The sequence below is a fragment of the Vipera berus genome (assembly GCF_964194415.1).
Source record: "Vipera berus genome assembly, chromosome: Z".
Lineage (NCBI taxonomy): Eukaryota > Metazoa > Chordata > Lepidosauria > Squamata > Viperidae > Vipera > Vipera berus.
The window spans coordinates 50,081,999-50,103,996 of NC_138205.1; the positions used below are offsets into that span (position 1 = coordinate 50,081,999).

General features: G+C 38.8%; 1 protein-coding gene across 1 annotated transcript in view; it reads right to left on the reverse strand.

The window, feature by feature from the left end:
* Positions 1–17,733: 17,733 nt before the first annotated feature.
* TANC2 (tetratricopeptide repeat, ankyrin repeat and coiled-coil containing 2) overlaps positions 17,734–21,998 on the reverse strand; it is a 382,196-nt gene continuing 377,931 nt past the window's right edge. Inside the window, exon 28 of the mRNA XM_081344806.1 lies at positions 17,734–17,773. The gene's annotated coding sequence lies outside the window, so the exon portion shown is untranslated. The remainder of the gene's footprint in view (positions 17,774–21,998) is intronic.

A 21,998-nucleotide genomic window follows, 5' to 3' on the forward strand; every position in this document is an offset into this window, starting at 1 on the left:
TAACAAGCATATATATATATATATATATATATATATATATATATATATATATATGCAAATTATTCAAATTGCTAATAAAGAATTTGGGAGGCTAAGATGATCATTTCGAACTCATTTATGTTCTCATCAGTTAGTCATACCCTTTATCTGAGATTCGAACCCGGGCTGATTGTATATCAGGCAGTGTTTTAACCTCCTGAGCCACGGGGTTCTTTCTCTCTTATATTAGCTGGAAGGCAAGGCAAATGTATGTTTAAGTATTTGTCAAGGCTTTTTGAATGGACCTTGCTAATTAACTCTTTCATTCCTGTTTTTGGCCCGGCTCAGGGCTTATCCACAGGAACTAGTCAACTTATGACAGCTCATTATTTGTGCAAATTGTTCAAATTGCTAATAAAGAATTTGGGAGGCTAAGATGATCATTTCGAACTCATTTATGTTCTCATCAGTTAGTCATACCCTTTATCTGAGATTCAAAAAGCCTTGACAAATACTTAAACATACATTTGCCTTGCCTTCCAGCTAATATAAGAGAGAAAGAACCCCGTGGCTCAGGAGGTTAAAACACTGCCTGATATACAATCAGCCCGGGTTCGAATCTCAGATAAAGGGTATGACTAACTGATGAGAACATAAATGAGTTCGAAATGATCATCTTAGCCTCCCAAATTCTTTATTAGCAATTTGAATAATTTGCACAAATAATGAGCTGTCATAAGTTGACTAGTTCCTGTGGATAAGCCCTGAGCCGGGCCAAAAACAGGAATGAAAGAGTTAATTAGCAAGGTCCATTCAAAAAGCCTTGACAAATAGTTAAACATATATATATATATATATATATATATATATATATATATATATATATATATGGATCTTTGGTCATTCGGGGTTTTTCCCGCGTAGAATTGAAGGTGTAGGAGCAACGTTTCGACGGAATCCCATCCGTCATCCTCAGGCTGGTGGCTTCAGCTTCCTTCTTCTGGAAGAAGCATGTGGTAGTGGCTGTTTGTTCCTCTTTTTTAAACTGCCAGAGGGGGTGTGTTCTGTGGGTGGAGGTGTGCTCTGATTGGGTGGGGGATTAGGTGTGTTCTGATTGGGTGGGAGTGTGTTTTGAATGGTGGGTGCGTTCTGATTGGGTGGGGGTGTGTTTTGAGTGGATGGGCTGGTCTCAGCTGCCAGCCTTATATATATGTAGATTTTCATGGGTACAGGTATGTAGGTCTTGGCGTATTTGGGTCTTTTCCCGTGTAAGATTGATAGTGTCTTGGTGACGTTTCGACGAGGTCCCACTCGTCATCTTCAGGCTGGTAACACCAGCCTGAAGATGGCGAGTGGGACCTTGTTGAAATGTCACCAAGACGCTATCAATCTTACACAGGAAAAGACCCGAATACATACATACATACATACATACATACATACATACATACATACATACACACACACACACACACACAAACACACACACCCTTATATATAAATAACATATAAATAATAACTGTCCATCTTGAATACCTAGCAGAAGAAGGAAGCTTTAGAGCGGGGGTCCCCAACCCCTGGGCTGTGGACCAGAACCAGGCTGTGGCATGCCAGCAACTGGGCTGCACAAACAAGCAAAGCCCCATCTGTGAAATGCAGGCAGCACACAACACTATGCACCCTCCAGTCCATGGAAAAACCTCTCTCCATGAGGAGGGCTCAGCCTCCCAGATTGGGAAAAATATTATCAAGCAGCAATAGCGGTATGGATAAAGGATTGGATACATTTAAGGAACAAAAGATTACTAGCATTAGAAGGTCATGACATGGAAATTGGGTGGCATGCTATAATGTGGGATGGAAAATATAAGGTTCATCAGTACTTCCAGAATCATCATATTAGACGGGCACTATTAGATGTGTGGATAAAAATTAAAAAATTTAACTATATAGAAATTCCCAATTGGCTATATTAGAGATTTTTATGCACCCCACATTTATAAATCTAGGAAGTTTAATCACATATAAAGATCTTTTAGATGACAATGGAGACCTGAAAACAAGAAAAAGATTATTAGAAGAAGGTGTAGAGTTGGAATGGTGGGCATACTTACAAATGCAGTCATGATACAGAAAAGATAAAAAAGAACCCGGGATAAAATTAGAGCATACACAATTAGATAAAATTCTTCTAGGAACAGAATATCGAATGATAAAAAAGATATATCAATATTTATTAGAACAGGATTTGTTAGAAGAACAGGTAAAAGAAACAATGTTAACCTGGAGTAAAAATTTTGGTTATAATATTGACGTAGATAATTGGCAATCACTATGGGATAGAAACAGGAGGTTGACGCTAGCCACCTCCTATAAAGAGAATTTGCACAAGATGTTTTATAGATGGCACCTTCCCCCTACAAGGTTAGCAAAAATAGATAAAAAAAATCTCACCAATGTGCTGGAAATGCAGAAGGCTTCCAGGGACTTACTATCATATGTGGTGGGAATATTCAGAAGCGCAAAATTTTTGGCAGCGGAAAAAAAATTGGTTGGAAGAAATATTACGACAAAAAATTGATTTAAAGCCAGAAATCATTTTATTAGGGATTATTAATGACAATCTCAGTAAAGCATCTCTCTACTTATTAGTACATATCTTAACCGCAGCAAGACTGGCATATGCCCAAAAATGGAAAAGAAAGGAAACACCCACTGAAGAAGAAATAATAGATAAAATTTTATCCTGCGCTGAAATGGACAGGTTAACCCTAGAGATCAAAAATAAGAACGAAACGGAGTATTATGAAATTTGGCAAAATTTGTACAATTGGTTAGAGTTAAGGAGGATCGCTGAGATGAACATTGTTTGATTGGTTGATAATGTAAGGACTTTTTATTAGCATCTATATAATGGACATAACTGAAAGATATGTAAATGTCATGCTGAGGAGTGAATGACAGTTTACTAAAAAAAACCCGACAGATGTTATATGTACAGTTTGTTATACTCTGTCCTGTTATAGACTGTATTTTAGGTTTTTGTTATTTCTTTCTGTAACATAAGATAATACTAATAGTAGTGTTGTAGCTAGGGAAGTTGAATCATGTCCACTTTTGTTTTTAAATGTATATTTAATAAAATTTTCTAAAAAAAAAAAAGAAAGAAAAAGAAAAACCTCTCTCCATGGAACCAGTCCCTGGTCCCCCAAACGTTGGGGACCTCTACTTTAGAGTTCACAAAGTTAACATTGTATGGAACGAAACTGTGACTGAATCTGGATGTTCTGCTCTGGATACCAGGAAGCCTCCTCCCAGAAGGTAACAAGGGTTGTGAAGAGGATGTGTCATGTCCCAGACAATCAGAGCTTATGTGCTATGTCCTGGATGGAAGGGAGGGAACTGCCAATAATCTTTTCTGCCATCCTCACCATTCTCTGCACTGCCTTCCTGTCTGAAGCAGTAAGCACAATTATGCCATAAAAGCCTCATCAGCAAGCCTCCAAAGTTTAGCTGGTGCTTCATTTCAGGGATTGGGGGACCACTATAACAAAAGACAGCCATTATTTTTGTCAGGCTTCTTCAGGCCAGTACTGGAAGTAGAAGTCCCAAAGGGAGTGATTTAAGATGCTGAGAGATTCTGCTTCTTGGAAGCATTAGAAATGCCTCTTAAGATAAAGTTTCACTTATCTGCCAAGAATGAGATGTAAACAATATTCATAGTAGTGGCCAGGGTTATTTTGCTTTTTCTTCCACTCCCTCTGGGCAGGGGCAGCAGCTGACGTCTGTCCTTTGTTGCTACAATGGACCACTCTGCTCCTCAGTTTTTTTCCCTACTGGTCTTTCGGGCCTTCATTCTTCCACTTGTCCCTAAATGCCCTGGAATGACACTTCCTTAAAATTGGATGTGCTGTAGAAATGGCTGCCAGAGGGCAATGATATTTTGCCATGCCATGATTTAGCCTTTTTCAAACCCAGTCTAAATAATGTATTCATCAAAGTGTTTCTCTGTTCTGCTCCTAATGATATTGGTATCTCTTTTTTCCTTAAAAGCCTGTGAAATTTCCATTGGCCAGGAGCAAGATTCTGTTAGTTATAGAAAAACACTTTTTGCCATTGAGAAGCTGTAAGGTTATTCCTGTCATCCAGCCACAGGGGAAAGCAGCATTTATATGGTTATATAACATTAAAAAATGTCCTGTGACAGCTCTGGTTTTCCCTTTGTATTCCAGCTTCCATGTCTCAGCCACCAAGTTAGATCCCTTATGTAATCTATTTTTCCCTCTTTTCCAGCCTGAAGTGTTGCACAAATAGCACACTGAACATCAAATCAATTTTTTTAAATTAACGTTGCTCTAGCAAAGCATTTATTTCCAGGGGTGTCTGTGGAGGAGGGATCAAAAAAGTCAAAATGGTGAACAGAATTATGCAACCAAGCCTGACCTATTTTTAGGAGAACATAAATAGTAATTGACATTGGACTTCAATTGCACAACTACCACCCTGATTTTTTAGACCACCACTCCCCACAGATACCCCTTGTAATTTCCAGCAGTAACTGACAAGAGGAATGTTGGGAAAGGCAGACTGTCTCAGATGGGGGGAAAAGCAGTTCAATGTCTGCAGCCCTGTTTAGTTTGATGCTTTCTGTGATGGCAGAGTTTAAGGCTTCCTACTTACTGCCCACTTGTCACTCTTGGTAATGACCACTTATTATTGAGTAGCTACTCTGTTGATTGTTGATGGACATTGAAGTAAATGTAACATCTCATATGTCAACCATCCCACTATATTAAACAGCAAAAGAAACTCTTGGGACATTTTTTCTGCAAGAGTTTAACTTTACTGAAAAGCAATATGAAGACAGAAGACATTTTCATGCACAAACAGCATAGGAAAACTTCCCCCTCCTCCAGACCTCCCATTGTCCATTGTTCACCAAGCAGTTGCATTTGCTTTATTTTGGAAATGGCCTGTCTGCCTCGAATATTCCCAGGTGATGGCCTTTGGGTTTGGGTCTGTCTCACACTTCCAGGTGGCAAACTTGCATTCCAGAGTTCCCTCCCAAACCTCCCTTGCATTCCAATGCCTTCCCTCCCATTACTGTTGTCTGGTTGTGAGCAGGGCTGCATAGCGAGTCAACCATGACATGCCGACCCTGCAGAAAGATTAATCCTACAAAGAAACAAAGACACATATTATTTCTACACTATCTTCTTTTTGCACTGACAACCTATTGGGGGTCAGTCTGGGTACCTGGTGTGGAACCTCTGAATAAGCCTAGGGGTATGCACATTTCCTGATGCCACCCATTCTGCCTGTGCCAAAGAAACACCTTTCGTAAGACTAAACACTGCAATTCCTCTTGTGGTATTGAGAGTCAAGGACCTCCTTGACCTTGAAGTGCTTCTCTCTGCCTAACCATATTGGGGGGGGGGGGGGAAACACAGCTTAATTCACAATTATCACTTTCTCTTAAAATATAAACAATGATCTCTTCTTCTCATATCCCATCTCTTATCTATAAACAGATCCATAAAACCTTGTTATTTCAGTCCTGAAGTTAGCAAAAGTTCATTAACTGCTACCAGAGTTAACATAGTTTAACCTTAATCAAATACACTAATTTTATATTCCTCCCTTTTACTTCTGACAATCTTGACCTTTAGTCCCTTCAAATAATATCTTAGAACTTGATTTCTTTTCATTTTTTCTTTACCACAAAATTCTTTAAAACTTTAGAAAACCTCTTTTGTAAATATATTGCAGGAAAATTGCCTAGGTCACACTCTTGGTTTATTATTTGTATAACCCTTTTAATTACTAAAACATTAGCTGGTTTCCTTTTCATCCTTTCATAGTTGTCTTTTTTAAACCCATGTCAGGTAACATTATTCCTCTTCCACAGCATCTTTGCAGTCTATCTAAAAAGGAAGACAGTGTTAAAATTATGGGGTCCGTTGTTGAAAAAATTCTTTAATATTTCCCATGTTAAAATATTTTTTAGTTTGAATTACTAAATTGAATTTGAATATTCCTCCCCTTTAATTGTAACCTTTAATTGCTTCTAGTTCTTTCTAGTATACAATTTTAAAAGCCTTATTTTATGTTTTTTAAGAATTCAAAATAATATTCCCATAAGGATGTTCCTTTATAATTCCAAAACCTTATTTCAAATTTATTGGCACCCTAAGTCCATTTGTGACTTTCTAAAATCAACATCCTAATCACTCTTTTATTGTTTATTCCCTTGTTTTTTAAGTCCTTAAATTTGTATTTGAAACTTCTTTAGCTAAGGATTGAAGGAAACTTGCCCAGTGCTGCCAAGCTTGATGATCCAATAATATCTGTAAAACAGTTGGAAGCAATTTCCGGAAGTGATTAGAAAAAGAAGTATGCAAACTCAATTTTAAAGGTGCCAATTTCAATTTGAACAAGATAGCTATTCCTTTATCTCCCAGAGCTGTCTTGCAATCTCCTTGTGAGGAATAGCTGTCTGAAACACTCGTGGAATATCTGAAATCCTTCTCTAGAAAGGAAGTAGGAAGTCCCGGCCTATTCACTGGCTCTTCATTTTGTCATGGTGGCTGTTGTCTCTGCTTTTCGCAGAGCCATCTTCACATTCACAATTTCTTTTTTGGAAATCAGCCAACTGTTTCCAAATTCTAAAGAAAACTAACTTTAGCATGCTTCAATGCTCTCCTCCCAGCAGTTTTGAAAGGCTAACACAAAAAAGTTCCCTATGAGCTGAGACTTTGCCCCTGTGGACAAGAGGCTGTTGAAACTACAGCTCATATCCTGCTACACCAGGGGTGTCAAACTGCCGGCCCACGGGCCTGATGCGTCACACCACAACCGTGCCCACCCCATTGCCGGCAATGGGAAAAAAGTCGCGATACGTCACAACACATCATGTGACGTCGCGGGTTTGACACCTGTGTGCTGCACATAAGAATATAAGGACCTGAGTTATCACTCCTTATCTGGTAAAAGACTGATTCTGATCTATTTTATGTGCAATTGTTGTTATCAGATCCATATGATAAAGTCTCCTTGAATTACCTATGTTTTGTCACAAAGTTTATAAAATTAGACACTTTTTTTATTTATTTAAAAAGTTTTACAATACATTTTAACTTTAATCCCCCCTCCCCCACCCCCATCTAACCCTCCCTATCCCTCTCCCCCATTCCCACCTCCCCCCCCCCGACTTCCCAGAGCTAAATACAGGGTATAAAAACGAAAAACAAACATAAGCATCCATATGCTATCAACAATAAACTATTAATTCTATCACCCTCTGGCTCATGTAAAATGATTACAAACAGTAATAATATTACAGATAAGAAAAAAAAGGAAGAAAACAGAAAAGGAATTTTACTCAAATGCTAAATAAAATTTCTTAATCCCAATCCTTATTCATATTAATTTCAAAGAAAAAACTTTCATCTACTATTTACATTCTCCCACATTTCTCTAATCTCTAGACAAATTCTCAATTACGCACCAAAAGCGCCTATCTCTATTAACCTTATTAATCTCCAACCAAACTGAACTATAATCAAAAATAGTTCTTGCATATATCACGCCAAATATCTCGCAGTTCCAGATCATCCATGTATACGTCTAGGACACCATTCCAATCTCCAATAAGAATAAAATAAAAAATTTAAAAAAATTATAATCCAATTAGGTAACCTTTGTTTATAGTAAGTTAAGAAAAATCAACTTGTTGTTGATTAGAAGCTTGCGTACAAATACTTTTAGTCCACAACCCTAATATACGTTTCTTGCAAACAGATAACATCAGTCTTAAATTGTTTTAAATATTAAAAAGCTTTCTTTCTCCTCTATGATGAATTCAATCCATTGACATTCTAATTAGAAATTTAGTCACCAATCTTGACACTCCAAAGCTTTTGGAGCATATCTGAAATGACCCCTTCAACTTCTTTAGACCGCGCCCCTCCCACAGCTTCACTGTAAGTACGCTTTGGAGGTTCCATAACTTTCTGCTGGTCTTGCTCTTGCTCTCGTCTCGCTCATCTTAGGGCGGCACGCGTCATCCTCTGCTCTCCTGCAGCAACCGATGAGACTGTAACTTGATCCCCTCCAGCACCATTCTCCTCTGTCTGTCTATCTGCAACTTCTTGAAGCTTTCCCTCACCATATCCCTTTGCAGCTTCCAGAAGTGGTAGGGGGATTGCTTTTAACACATTGCTATAAAAATCACGTGCCTGATCCACAGTAACCAAACGATGTCTTTTACCTTCATGCATCACCACCAGTCCAACTGGAATCTCCCATCTGAACTTAATATCACATTTCTTAAGTTCCTGTACAAGAAATGCAAAATCTTTCCTTCTCTTTAAAATCTTTGGAGGAATCTCTTTTAAAACCAAGACTTCTTGCTCAGCAACTACCAATTTAGTATCATAAGCAGCTTGAATGACTTCATCTCTAATTACTCTCTTTGTAAAATAGACCACCACATCTCTGGGTAACTTCCTCTGTCTTGCAATCCATGAATTAACACGAAAAATTTTATCCATGCTTCCCTCAATTTCAGATGCTGGCTGGCCCAATACCGCTTCCAAAGCTTCAGAGATCAGCTGCTTTAAATCTTCTTTAGAATTCTCCTTTAAGCCCCTAATTCTAATAGCATACTGCATCTGATGATACTGAGCGAGGCTCAATTCTCCGTCCACTTTATCCCTTATATTTTCATTCTCTAATACCTTTGCTTCTAATATAGAGTTCTTTTGACTGAGATCCTCCACTTTTGCATCCAGCTGTTGCACACATTCAGCTACACTTTCAATCATAGACAACATGTCTACCCTCATTGCTCTAAACTTCTCTTCCATCTTCTTCTCCAACTTCTCCTCCAGCTTTTTCAACTTTTCATCCATCATATCAGATATTAATTGTGAATGCTTTTCAAGGGCATCTTGTAAATCCTTAGGCGTCAATGCCGGAGGAGGTACAGGAGGAAGCAAAGCTTGCAACGAGGTCTGTTGCACCGGGGAAAACCCCGCATTCCGAAGAGCTTTAGAAGTTTGGGCCGCCATCTTTCGTCACTTTCACTTATTGCGCACTTTCACTTTAAAGCTATAAAATCCGTTGAGCTAGAGAGTAAAAATAAAAGTCCACATCACCTTGACCTCCTGTACCGCTCTGCCTGCATCTTTATACTCAAAAGTATTCCTTCTGGCAGGGGTGGTTGCTAACGCCTGGCTCTGCTCCAAAAATCACAGAGCAGAGACACTGCGCAGCTCGGAGCAACCCAGGCTTCGGGGGGGCTCAATCCTTCAGCCGCCCAAACTCTCAGTTCAGGCGGCCCCGGAGAGCTCAACCCCTACCTGGGGCCTCACCCCCTCCTCTTCTCCCGAGGAGGGGGCTTCAAATCCATCTAAACAGCTGATCGGCGCTGTTTACGATGGAAAAACACAGCTGCGGAGCGGACAGCCCGGAGGCGGCTGTCTTCGGTGCCGCGTCGCCACCGGAAGTCAAAATTAGACACTTTTTTAATCTACTTATGATGATAACTTTATTGTCAGTTTGAATGTACACCAATCGGCATACATCAAAATGAAATTTCGTTGCATACAGCTCTCAAAGGGTCACCACCTCCAATATATACTCCACCATCAGCCCACCATCAATTGAAATATTTTATCTTGTTTTGTTTTTACTTCATTTTTATTTTAATGTGTTTTTGTTTGCAATTTTGCAAGTGATCATAATAAAAATATTAATTTATATATTTAAATTGCAGGCTATTTTGATAAAAAAGTTTTTTTTAATTTAGCATTTTGATTGAGGGTAAATAAAGTAAAAGAAAGTGGTAACAATTATATGAGAAAGGAAATTAATTTGTGAGGGAAGGAGAAATGTAAGTTTTCTTTGGAGTTGAGATGGTGACTTTATAGGCAGCCTATTCAGTTGTTTCACAATAGAACAAAAATAGTTTGGCATTCTTTTTCCAAGGATGCTTTTGGATTTCTTAGTCTAAGTCTGGGATTCACTAGTAATTTCTCATCCATCTGCTAACTAAGCTAGACCTTCCTTGGCTCTGAAAGTTAGCCAAATGCCCATAAAGAAGAACATAGATTAGCACTACAAGAAAAGATCAGACAGGCTCGGATATCCCTGAATTTCTGGGTTCTTACACAGTCTTCGTACTTTATGTTTTAGTTCTTCTGATGGACTAGTCACCTTGAATAAAAGCAGATGCTTTCAGCTGTTAGACCTCAACAGTACAGCAATTGTGAAATACTGAAAATGTTTATGAGATTCCAAATACAAAAGCAGTGTTTTACAGAATACAGCAGAGTGAGCTAATTTAGAAATAAATGGAAGCATTGGTTTAAATCTTGTTTTGATGATGGGAACTACCCCGATAACCAATTGATTGAAGGGCAATATATAAAAAGCATATACTGCGATGCATTGGCTTGGCTTTTTTAAAATAAACTGAAAACCCAATTTGGTTGCAACATTTTCATGAATTAGCATTTTCAGAAATTCTTGGTAGTATGTGAAGATAAACAATTCACTTACAATTAATTAACACTATCTCCCCACCATCTACTTATAAACCACTTGGAATTACCCAGCCATTGTCTTCATTACTGTTACATTGCATTGGTTGGATAATCCTAGAAGAAATCCTAGAAAACACTAGAAGGGATACAGTGCTTCCCAAGCTGGCCATGTTCACATTTGTGCATCTTCTTGTGCTACCAATAATGAACTCAGTGGACATTACTTCTTAAAAGATATCTACAGTATATTATTTGTCATTTTTTTGTAGATCAAATCTTTTTTTTTGTTTATCTCAATTAACGGGAGGAATAATACGAATTATTCCTATATTATTAACAACAGGAACAAGCAACTTTTTACTAGATAATTTAATTCATTTAACATTTTTAGTTGTAGACTGCAAACTCTGTTGGCAGGGTTAGATTTGGGGGAGTGTTTGGTGGGACTAGTTAGTTTGCTTGATCTTTTAAACTCTGATGTGTCTGCTTTATGGTAAATACTACAGCTTCTGTTTTTCATTTCCAAATGGTAGGAAATTGTGCTGGCAGCTTTCAGCAATCTTAATCAAGGGAGGCTCCGAAAATCACAAAAAGACAATTTGGAGCTGCATGTGACTCCCAGTTGTCCACCTATGATTTTGAAAGATATATCTGAAAATAGGTGCCTGTGTGTTCATCTTTGAATTGTAAAACTGTTGGCTAAAGTGGTTGCTATTGTGCTCATACTGTCTGAAAAAACTTTGAAATCTGAGAATGTTGGTAAGAATGATAGAATAGTGTGTCCTAAATATATATATTTTTCCTCAGAAACAGTAAGAGCCCGAGGCACCTATGTTCACTAAGCAAGGAAGTAGTTTCTTCTAGGAGAGGATGAAGTCTCCAACTGCATGCTTCTCCCCTCATTGCTTTGGATTCATCATCTGACTTGACTGTTCCCAATATTAACTCTGCTTCAGAAGTTATGTATAATTTCAATAAGAAATGACCAGATACTTGAGATAGGGCAGAATGAAGAGAGTGTCCTTCTTGCCTGCTGAAGAATAATTCATTAAATGCTAAATTAGTTTTGTTGGAAGTCACCACCCACCCACTGTCCTAGAGAAGGAAATATTTTGGGGAATATTAAAAAGGCAGAATATTATATTTCCCCAAAGGAATAATGGAGAAGTTCTTTCAAAAGACAGAAACTTCTCCCTCCCCACAACCAGAAACTCAGCAGAAGCCAGGTCTGTAGAAATGCAGATTTCATAATCCTATTTAGGAAGGTTGGAGCCAGGAAGCTAGAGGCTGATGAGATTAGAAGGACAAAGACCTCTAAATTCTATATACTCCACCCAAACTCTAAAGACATGACCTTTAGGACATAATAGGATTAACCCATCACCATCAAAATACCAAAAGGTTATGCTCAAAAGTTCAGGTCAAAGTTCATGCCACAGGAACAGGAAGAACAACTCCAAACACAAAAGCCCAAGAAGGTATAAAAATCTACCGCTCCCAACAACATGTGGTCAGCTATCCCAGAGCCACATTTCTGTCTGGCTCTGCTCTTCCATAAACCACAACCTTCTTTCTAAAGCAGTGTCCATTTTGTTTATTCCCGGCTTGGACTGGACCCTGATGAAGAATTTTCATTCAACAGTTTTAATCAAATCAGTTCTGTTTTTTTAATAAAAACTCCATTTTTAGACTGTGCATAAGGGAAAATTTTGAAATATCTTGTTTATGTTTAAAATATGAACTGCTGGACAGGAAGATGCAGCAATAAGCTCTTCTGAAACCCAATACCAATTAGTTGTTGAACAATATGCTTTTAAAGAAAGAGTAGACCATTTTTGCTTAAAAGTAACACAAAGAAGGATTTCATGCAGATTAAATATTTGAGTGAATACGGATTACAAATTTATCATATGACTAATGTGGAAGACATTTACTATTTCAGTGTTGACACTTTGTGATTTGATTTAGCACGTAGCAAGGCCCAAATTGCAGTTAAGTCAGAACACTTTTATCATACTATAATTATAGTTGACGTTAGGTTAGTTTTCTTTAGCCATGCTCTGGCATGTCATATCATCCTGAAAGAACTTTAGTTATCTAGTTATTAACTAGAAGCAGTTAGAAAAGAGGCCAGTGTCCATAACAGCATTTTCGCTCTTTCAGCTTTATTTTTATTCCTGCACAGAGGAGGATAAAAATAAGATCTGGCCAAGACTTCCTCTCTCTGGCAGCAGCTGTTCCAAACTTAGAGGTTGTTTTAATCAACCTACAAACCAAAAATGAAGTCCCTTGTCAATACAGGCTAAAATGAAGGAAAATGGCACATTGATGATTGAGAGTTTGTCAAACTTGCACAGCTTGTATTCCAATGTTTTAAAGGCCTTCCCAGCAACTAACTCTATGCCATGGAAGATAATGTGCAGCAATTCCAGAAGGTAGAACTGCTTTTGCCATATGCAACCAACTTCATCATAGATAGTAACTAGTTCTCTGGAGTTGCTACTTACTTGCTTATTTAATTTATTGATTTGATTAGATTAGATATGTATGGGCTCTTTAGTTTGTATTTAAATTACTCACCCATTTATTTAATGGGCTTATGGGCCTATCTAACTGTCTGGGTGGCATATTTAACTGAATTTGTTATGTGAGATAATGTGGTTCAATGAAAAATATTTTTAATACAAGTTTATTTCTTGAAGCCAATATAAATTATGTATGGATTCATTTTACCAAGAACGCTTATTACAGGACTTTTCAACCAGTGGTACGGGTACCACCTGTGGTACATTGGCATCTGGCAGGTGGTATGTGACCATCCTAGAAAAGTGGTAGCAGGGGAGGGGAATGACCTGAACCGGTGGCAGCACCGCACAAGACTGAGCGAGAGATGGCTGGAGCTGCAGGGCTGCCAGGGGCTCAGCGAAAGCGCCAGGATCAGCGCCAGGCTCCAGCTGGAGCTCAGCATTGATCCTGGTGCTTCTGCTGAGCCCAGAAGAAGCACTGATCAGCTGGAATGTTGCAGCATCTCCAGGGTCTTGTGATTTACATTCAGAAGCTTGGCAACTGATTCATATTTATGATGGTCACAGTGTCCCAGGGTCATGCGAAGTGACCAAAACCTTCTGCAACCACCCCATCCCCGCTGCCAATCTTCAACAGAAATGCTCACAACAATGAAAACCTCAGACAGGAGGAAGAGCACTGCCGGGCAGGCAGGCAGGTGTCTTGCTCAGCTGTGGCTTGGGGGGCACATTTTTCAGTGCCATTGTAACTTCGAACATTCACTAAGTGAACTGTTGTAAGTCGAGGACTACCTGTACTTCATCACTTTTTTCTTTTCTTTTTTTTTGGTCAAGTTTTTGACACCTTGCTAGGCAACTGGTGGTACTCGGAGGTTGCCATATCCTAAAAGTGGTACAATGGGTGAAAAGGTTGAAAAGCCCTGCTTATTATGCCACATATTGAAGCATATTCCATTGAAGCATATTCTATAGTGTCTTGCTATAAAATACCTCGTGATGCCCTCATTTGATACCCTAATTTGTGGAAGCAGCTATGATAACTATATAGTTTTTCAAAATACATAAATAGTAGAAGCTTGCATTTAAAGTCTGAATGTGATACAAAGAGGACAGAAAAGACAAAGTGTTCACTGAAAGATAATTTTGCATGTGAAAACCTTTAAAATTTTTTTTAAAAAATCCGGTACATTGATCACAAGGAGGCATCATTTGAAAAGTTTCATCTTACGGACATTCCTCAGACATAGCCAGATTTTATTCTGTAGGGTCCAAACACTGTGTTGGGAATTGAACTCAAAGATTTTTGCTTTTTAGATGACTATGTATATAGAAACATTGTAAAATATATTAATAGTTTCTGATTCTATATCTATGCAAGTTTCTTGGAGTTTTACAGAATTGGAAGGTTTCTTTCAGATTTCCTTTGTCAGCTTTCCAGTCAAGAGTTTTAAAATTCTGAAGCATACTCCCTCCCTAACCCCAATCAGGGTCAACCTGCCAGTCAAGACTGCTGAGTGGTACTATCAGTATCAGCAAAGTATGAAACTTCCAAGAGATGCAGACGAGCACATTTTCAGTTGCTTGCTAGGGAAAGAATAAGTAAATTCAATAAATTCACCAGGCTTCACCATACATTGATAATGTTCGCATGCCAGATTGGCTTATGGTTAGCTGCACCATGATTTATTAAATTAAGAATATAAGACAGCTATCTGTTTCAGGCTGAGGTCTATCTCAGTACAAAATTTGTTTCTTGTAGTAGCAGCATAAGTGAGCTGTTTAAAAGCAGGAGCTGGAAAAATTCCATCTCACACATTTATTCCTTTGCGAATTGGAGAATTTAGATCAGACATGTCAAACACAAGGCCCGGGAGCCAGATGCAGCCTGCGAAGTGGTTTCATGTGGCCTGCGAAGCCATCCTGGAAACAGTAAGGGAACGGCTCCTGCTGTCTTGGCCCCGGCCCAGGCTGGCCAGGAGCCAATGTACAATTTCGTGGTGGTCATCTATGCTGAAATACATTCAGTCTTAGCTCCACAAGGTCATCTGGGAAAAGCGAGGGACCGGCCCGTGCTGTGTCGGCACTGCCCTCTCGGCGCATGCTGGGGAGGTATCACCCTTTGTGAGGAATGAAGAAATGCACCATTGCCTGGAAGTGGCCAGCACATGGCCCTGCCTACTTCAGGCAGGCTAGGGGCTGGGCAGCGTTGTGCTTCTCTTCAGATTCATGCCACCCAGCTCAGCATCTCAGCACTGTGAGTAGAGCACCCCGCTACTGCCAAAACCGGGCAGGCTAGGGGCTGGGCAGCATTGCGCAGGTAACATTGACTCTCACACTACTTATCACATCGCCTCCCATAGAGCCCACCAAGCCAGATATGTGAAGTAGGCGAGGGCCATGTGCTGGCCATTTCCAAGCAATGGTGCATTTCTTCATTCCTCACGAAGGATGACACTTCCCCAGCTGTGTTTCTTCCTCCCCCATCTCAAATATTTTCCCACCACTCTGTTCTTTGGAAGGAAGGAAGGAAGGAAGGAAGGAAGGAAGGAAGGAAGGAAGGAAGGAAGGAAGGAAGGAAGGAAGGAAGGAAGGAAGGAGAGGGAAGGTCTGAGGGAAGTCCTACCTTAGTCCTCCCCTGCTGCCCTTTCACCATCCCCTTGCCCCCCCCTCCTGGCCTATGCTGGGGGGTCTCCCTATTGCTAAGGAAGCTTTGCATACAAAGCCAGGTCTCCTCACATGGAGAGGGAATGGGTCTCCCTCTTGATTTTGCCCTTGGGGAAGTGGGGCTGGGCTTAGTACCATGGGTGCTTGAGGGCTGGGCTAGGCATTTGATCTCCACGCCACCGTCCAGCCCCCCCCATGGCCTGAGAGGAACAGTGAGGCTCCTCCAGTGGACCATGCCTTGGCACCTCCCTGGTCCCATCTCCTTCTGCCAGAGACCCTCAGATCTGTCCCACTCCTGTCCAGGCCTCCATAGGCACCCTTGACACAAATGATGTAGAGCTGGCCATGCCTACCCAGTAGGCCATACGCACCCCAGCCACGCCCACCCTGGCCACACCCAGCCGGCCCCCGAGGGCAACCACAATGCTGATGTGGCCCTCAATGAAATTGAGTTTGACGCCCCTGATTTAGATGTACATTGCTCCACAAGCTAGACACAAGTAATGCTAATTTTCAAGACTAAGAAATTATCCTGGCCCAACACATTTTATTTCTCCTTTCTTCCTTTAATATAGATGATCAAGCAAATCTGTGGTAGAAAACATAGTGACTTTTAATGCTGTCATCATACTCACTGATGTTAATAGGTGACCAAGGTGAACAAGTGAGACTGAGTAAGATCAATTATTTATTCTTTTGGCTATAAATAAAATAAGAGGCAAAAAGAGAATAAGAACCAAGCAGCACATTAGGTATGACTTATAGATGGAGTAGAAGTTTTTTTGATTCAATACTTGATCCATGTTGACGTAACTCATATAGGGTTCACACAATACACCAAGCCATGGTTTTAACCATTGTTGGTTGAATAACTTATTGAATTTAGTTCATGTGTAACATCATTCTAGAATCATGGACTAGTTCTATATAAACAATAATGGCGGTGTTCTCACATCACACTTTGTCAAAGTGAAGCAAAGCACATTATGGTTTAGTGCAATGTATGAACTAGTCCTAAAGGCACAGCTAGATAGTTTTGTTAACACATATTTCTTCTCTCACTGAATCATCAGAATTGTACTCTATTGGCCTATTACCTATCTTTAAAAATCAGGTTTTTGTTCCTGTTTTGCCCACCATTAGTGATAAAATCTCATGTCCTGAAATGTTGTGCCTGACAGTAGATAAGTTCAGACAGGAAGATTCTGCAAATGTTTATTAATCAGAAATTCAGTTACATGAATATTGCACAGATATATCATGTAGAACACATTGAAAGACATCCTTCTTGTGATTACAACACCATTATATAAATTCACAATAATAATTGAAGCTCACTAGTACACATAAAAGACCCCCCCCCCAAAAAAAAACCCAACCTCCAATTGCTCTCCAGAACATTGCTAGGAAGGCAGAGCCGCTTCTTCTGTACCCATCTTTTCTTATCGGCCAGCGGTCAGCCAGAATATTTTGTTTTGGTGCAGAACTACCAACTTCCCAGAAGATTAATAATCCTATCAAATCCTTCCTCTAACCCCCACTGCCTTTTCTTCTCCGTCTCCCTTTTCTTAATATTCAAATTTAATCCAATTTTGTGTGGGGGAGGAAATTTTATGGAACTTTAATCGGTCTCCCAAAGATTAAAAACAGATACATCTGCATCATCTATATATACATTTCCAGAAACTAAATAAGCTTCACATTTACTTCCTGGGATTTGATTACTCTGATATTGACATCTTTTCTCAGAAGACTCATTATTAATACAATGATGCTTATTTAAGGATGAATTTGTATTTATTCTACAGAAAGCATTTAGATATCCCAAATATGTGAAAAGCACTTATAACAAAAACAATAACTGGGAGGTCTCCTTGAGGAAGTCTCAGTACAACACATAATTTTGTATTTCTTACACTTGCAGAGTCATCAGATTGTAACAATGTATACATTTCATCAGTGAAGGTACTTCTTTCCCAAGATATCTTTTTTTTAAAAAAAGGTTCCGAAACTCCTCCTGCTGGCACTCCAAAATAAGATGTGGGTGATGATGTAATCCTGTAAATGCCAAGTACAGAAGTCATGGTATTTGCATGAGTACAAACCTGCTAATTTAAGCACACTGTGAAAAAAGTCTTACATTCTTTCCATTCTTTTATAGAATCTGAGCCTAATTTGAGTAAGTCTCCAGTTCTCTAATGTAAAGCAGCTGCAACCTGGGATCATGCCATGCAACCAAGTGAATCCTCTGAACGGACGTGTTTCTCCCTCACACTTTTTTCAACTACCAGTCCATTTCTGTAGTATGTTGCAGATCAAAGCAGGCTATTCAATGGGAAGGAAATACTTCTATGGATCAGAATATGTTTGTCTAACCCGGCAACACCAGTCTCTTGGAAGAGCAATTATTCCATATCAAAAATAGATAAAACAATACCTCATCACCTACATAAAATATCATGACAAGTAAGTTGTCTGCTTTGTCTGGCAGCTCAAGCCAAAATGTAAGTATATTTATTTAGAAAATGTATTTGCCACCCATCTTGTATCCAACAACTCTATAGAGGACAGTGGTCAGTAGGAACAAAAGGGGATGTGCTACAAGAGACTTATTCAGACAAAGATAACTGGGTAGATGCTAGCCCTTGACCATCTAACCAACTATATCATCAGTGAAGCATTGTGGATTGTTGTTATGGCAAGATCGTGACAGTGTAAGAGGAAAAACACAACTTTTAAAATGAACAGCTAAAGATGATTGTGAATTGCCTCATTAGGGTGAGGATGAACTAGATAGAGGATTAAATGTTTATTGCAGCATCTTGATGCCACAACAAACTGGGCATTATGCTGATGCAGAATTAAAATGAGGTGGGTGGGAATTGAAGTATGTATCATGCTCTACCCTAAAAAGGTTTTGATAAGGCAAAGATTCAAATCCACAAACCTGATAAATGCAGAAGATACATAATTAACAAGAGTTGGAAGGCAAGCCATTCCAGTGATTGTTCTATCAGGAAATCTTTCCTTAGTTTTAGGTTGTCTCTCTCTCTCTGTGATAAGTTTCCATCCACTGCTTCTTGTTCTGCTTTCAGGTGCTTTGGAAAATAGGTTGTCACCTTTTTTGTGACAGCTTCACAAATATTAGAAGACTGCTATGATGTCACCATTAGTCTTTCTCTTTATTATACTAGACATACTCAGTTCCTGTAATTGTTCATATATTTTAGCCTCCCCTCATCATCTTTGTTGCTCTTCTCTGCAGAGTCTCAACATCTTTTTTGTATCCTGGTGACCAGAGCTGGATGCATTATTTAAATGTGGTCTTGCTAAAGCAGTACAAGCAATTCTTCAGAGTGCCCCAGTGACCAAACAGTTGAATCTGACCTAGTAATAGTTATCTTGCCAAGCTTAGTTACCAGATTTTCAAAAATCCAGACAACTATTTGGCAGGGAAGTATACAACACCTCCTCCCCCTTAACTCTAATGCACTATTGCCTAGTGATTACCCAGATTTTCCCATCCCAGATCTTGTGGCTTTAGACAAATATCTAGAAAATACAGGTAACTCAGACTCCAGAGCCAAAAAAAACCTAGAGATACAAGCAAGATGAATGTGCTTATAAGCAAGTTTCTGTTCTGAATAGGCCTTTTGACATCTATGAGAAACAATGATTGTGGTTAATGATTTCAGGTGCTGAAGAATAAATTCCCTTATTTAGAAATAAAGCAGTTTATTGTATGGGTGCACATCTAAACTGACTGTGATTTAGGGTGATATTTTTATAGGAATTTATGCACATGGAATTGAAATTTATCACTATTTAAATGTTGATGTTTAGAGAATACCAAAAGTTTTTCCTTTAACTCTTATCTTACTGCTTGTAAAAATCTTCCTCATACAAAATACTGGTCTATGAATAATTTACCCTGCAGTAAGTTTCACTAAGGAAAAGCAATATAAATGTTTGCACTGTAAGTGTAAAGCCACAAGTCCATAATGTATTTTGTACCAATATTTCCATTTTTAATCACATTTTAAAAAGTATTCATTTTAAATGCTTTTCTAACTCACCTTTCCTCAATCTATTTTCCTTCAATATTTTGACAGTTTCAGAATTCCTAAGCGGTATAATCAAATGGTGATCAATATTTTGCTTCAGAAGAACCACCAAATCTTTGAGAATTCAAAACTCCTATTTGTGAATCCTCTCTGACATCTAGTGGCTCAATATGGTGATATAGAAGCTGGCCAGAGAAATTAGAAGAGAGTATTCAGTATCCCCATGTCTAAATTCATTAGCATTTCTTTCGTCCTACAGGATCTGCTATTGGTAATTTTATAATGAACCAAGGATCCTGGAACTCTAAATCTTGAGATTCCCATTCCAAATTAATATTTTCTATAAATTTTGCACAGAATGTGAAGGTTCGATGAAATGATGCTTTTAGACCTGAAAGAATCCTACATAATATGCTCCTGGGGATTTCTCTCATGCTTTCTAAGTAGTTCTGTTTTGCATTTTTCTTTTCTACTTTCCCTTTTTCCAGAGAAGACAACAGAAACAGATAAACAACCAATCAGTGAGAAGCTATTTGGGCTGCTGAAGTTGGAAATTATCTAAGTTGTGGGATTTAGACTTGTGCCTAGTATCCTAACCATGTTGGCACCAGAGGATCTATCTGTTTGGGAAAATTCACCAAAATTATTGTATGGAAATTTATGATTCAGTGTAATAGGCTTGAGTTGCAACTGTTTTCAGCAAGCTGACTGCATGCCATCCTGCACTAACAATTATCATGGCTTTGGTGGATAAGATGGGAGTTTTTAACTTAGTGTCGCCAGTGCCTAAAGACTAGAGTTTTCTCATAAATAGATTTATTTTAACCTTCTGAAAAATTACAAATTGTCAGTATGGGTTCCCAATAGAATCAAAACGTTCCCTTTCAATCCATTACAGTACTGATTCAGATTGAGGAACACACAGTGGTATTTTTTTTTAAAAAAATCCTCTTTACAACCTATACAAAAAAAAAAACCAAAACCAAAAGAAGGCTACACTATTATTAAAAAATTCAGAGCACCAAAGTCCCAAGACAAACAAGGTAAAACAAATGTCATTCCAAATGATAAAATTAAGACATGCCAAAAATAGTTTGTTTGACATACTATCCCCACTTACTGAGTTTCTACAACTCTATTTTTATGGAACTTGTGGAAAAGAAATGACAAAACTGAAACAGTGAATATATAGAAAAAAGAGAATAGATTTGTTTCCATCCCATGATAAGAGGTGGCAAGACAAAAAGTGTAGACGAAAAATGCCCAGCTAGATCCAGATGTTACATTTGATTGTACAAAATGGTGCTTGTTGATCTGAAAAGTGAACCCTGAACCTGAGGGAAAAATGCTGGGGTGATGATGATGATGATAAGAAGTGGCAAGCTCTGGAAGAGAAAGTTGCAGGAGGCATTTCTTGGTGGATCATGTAAGAAGATCAGGGAATCGAAGAGAATAGTTTAGTAGGCAGCTTAGGTACTTCAAAGGGATCGGTCTTGGTGTACAGAGATTTTTTATAAGTTGTTTCCTAGGTGAAATTGTACACTGGAATGTCCCCATATTTGTAGCTGCATTTTCCTCCTTGGCAGGAGGATCTAACAGGATCCCAGGAGCAAGCCCTGGTGTATTTATGTAACATCTAGGTGAAACATTTGATTCATGTGGTTTACATAGGAAACAGTTGGTTTACATTTTGTACTGTAAATTATACCTGGCCCCTAGAATCAGATTTATCTATTCAATGCTATAGAAACATAACTGGGCCTCACATAGTAAAATTATTATTTTTTCCTGGCAAAATCAAATGTTTATGTGACTTTGTGAACTGCTATATAGGCAGTGGTAGCAAAGAAACTCAGCACTAAAGAATGTGCATTAAGAGTCACCTTGAATTGTGAGATGAATGGCAAATAAATTTGAACATAAAAAAGACATGGGAAGACAAAGCATTACATGGCCAGTGCATTAAAAAATAGCACATAAAGCAGATAATAATGAGATCTGGCGACATGACCATTACTGCTAAGAGCAGTAAAATTGAAGAAAGAGACAGACGGGCTAATTCTGGCTATACTACACTAAGCTTTAAGAACTAATGCATACAAAGCCAGAATTGAGAAAAGAAAAATAGATAGCAAGTGCTGCTTCTGTAAAAGAAACAGTCTGCTGCAAGATCACATAAGCTGACTACAAGCAAAGGCATGAGAAAGTAGTAACAATAG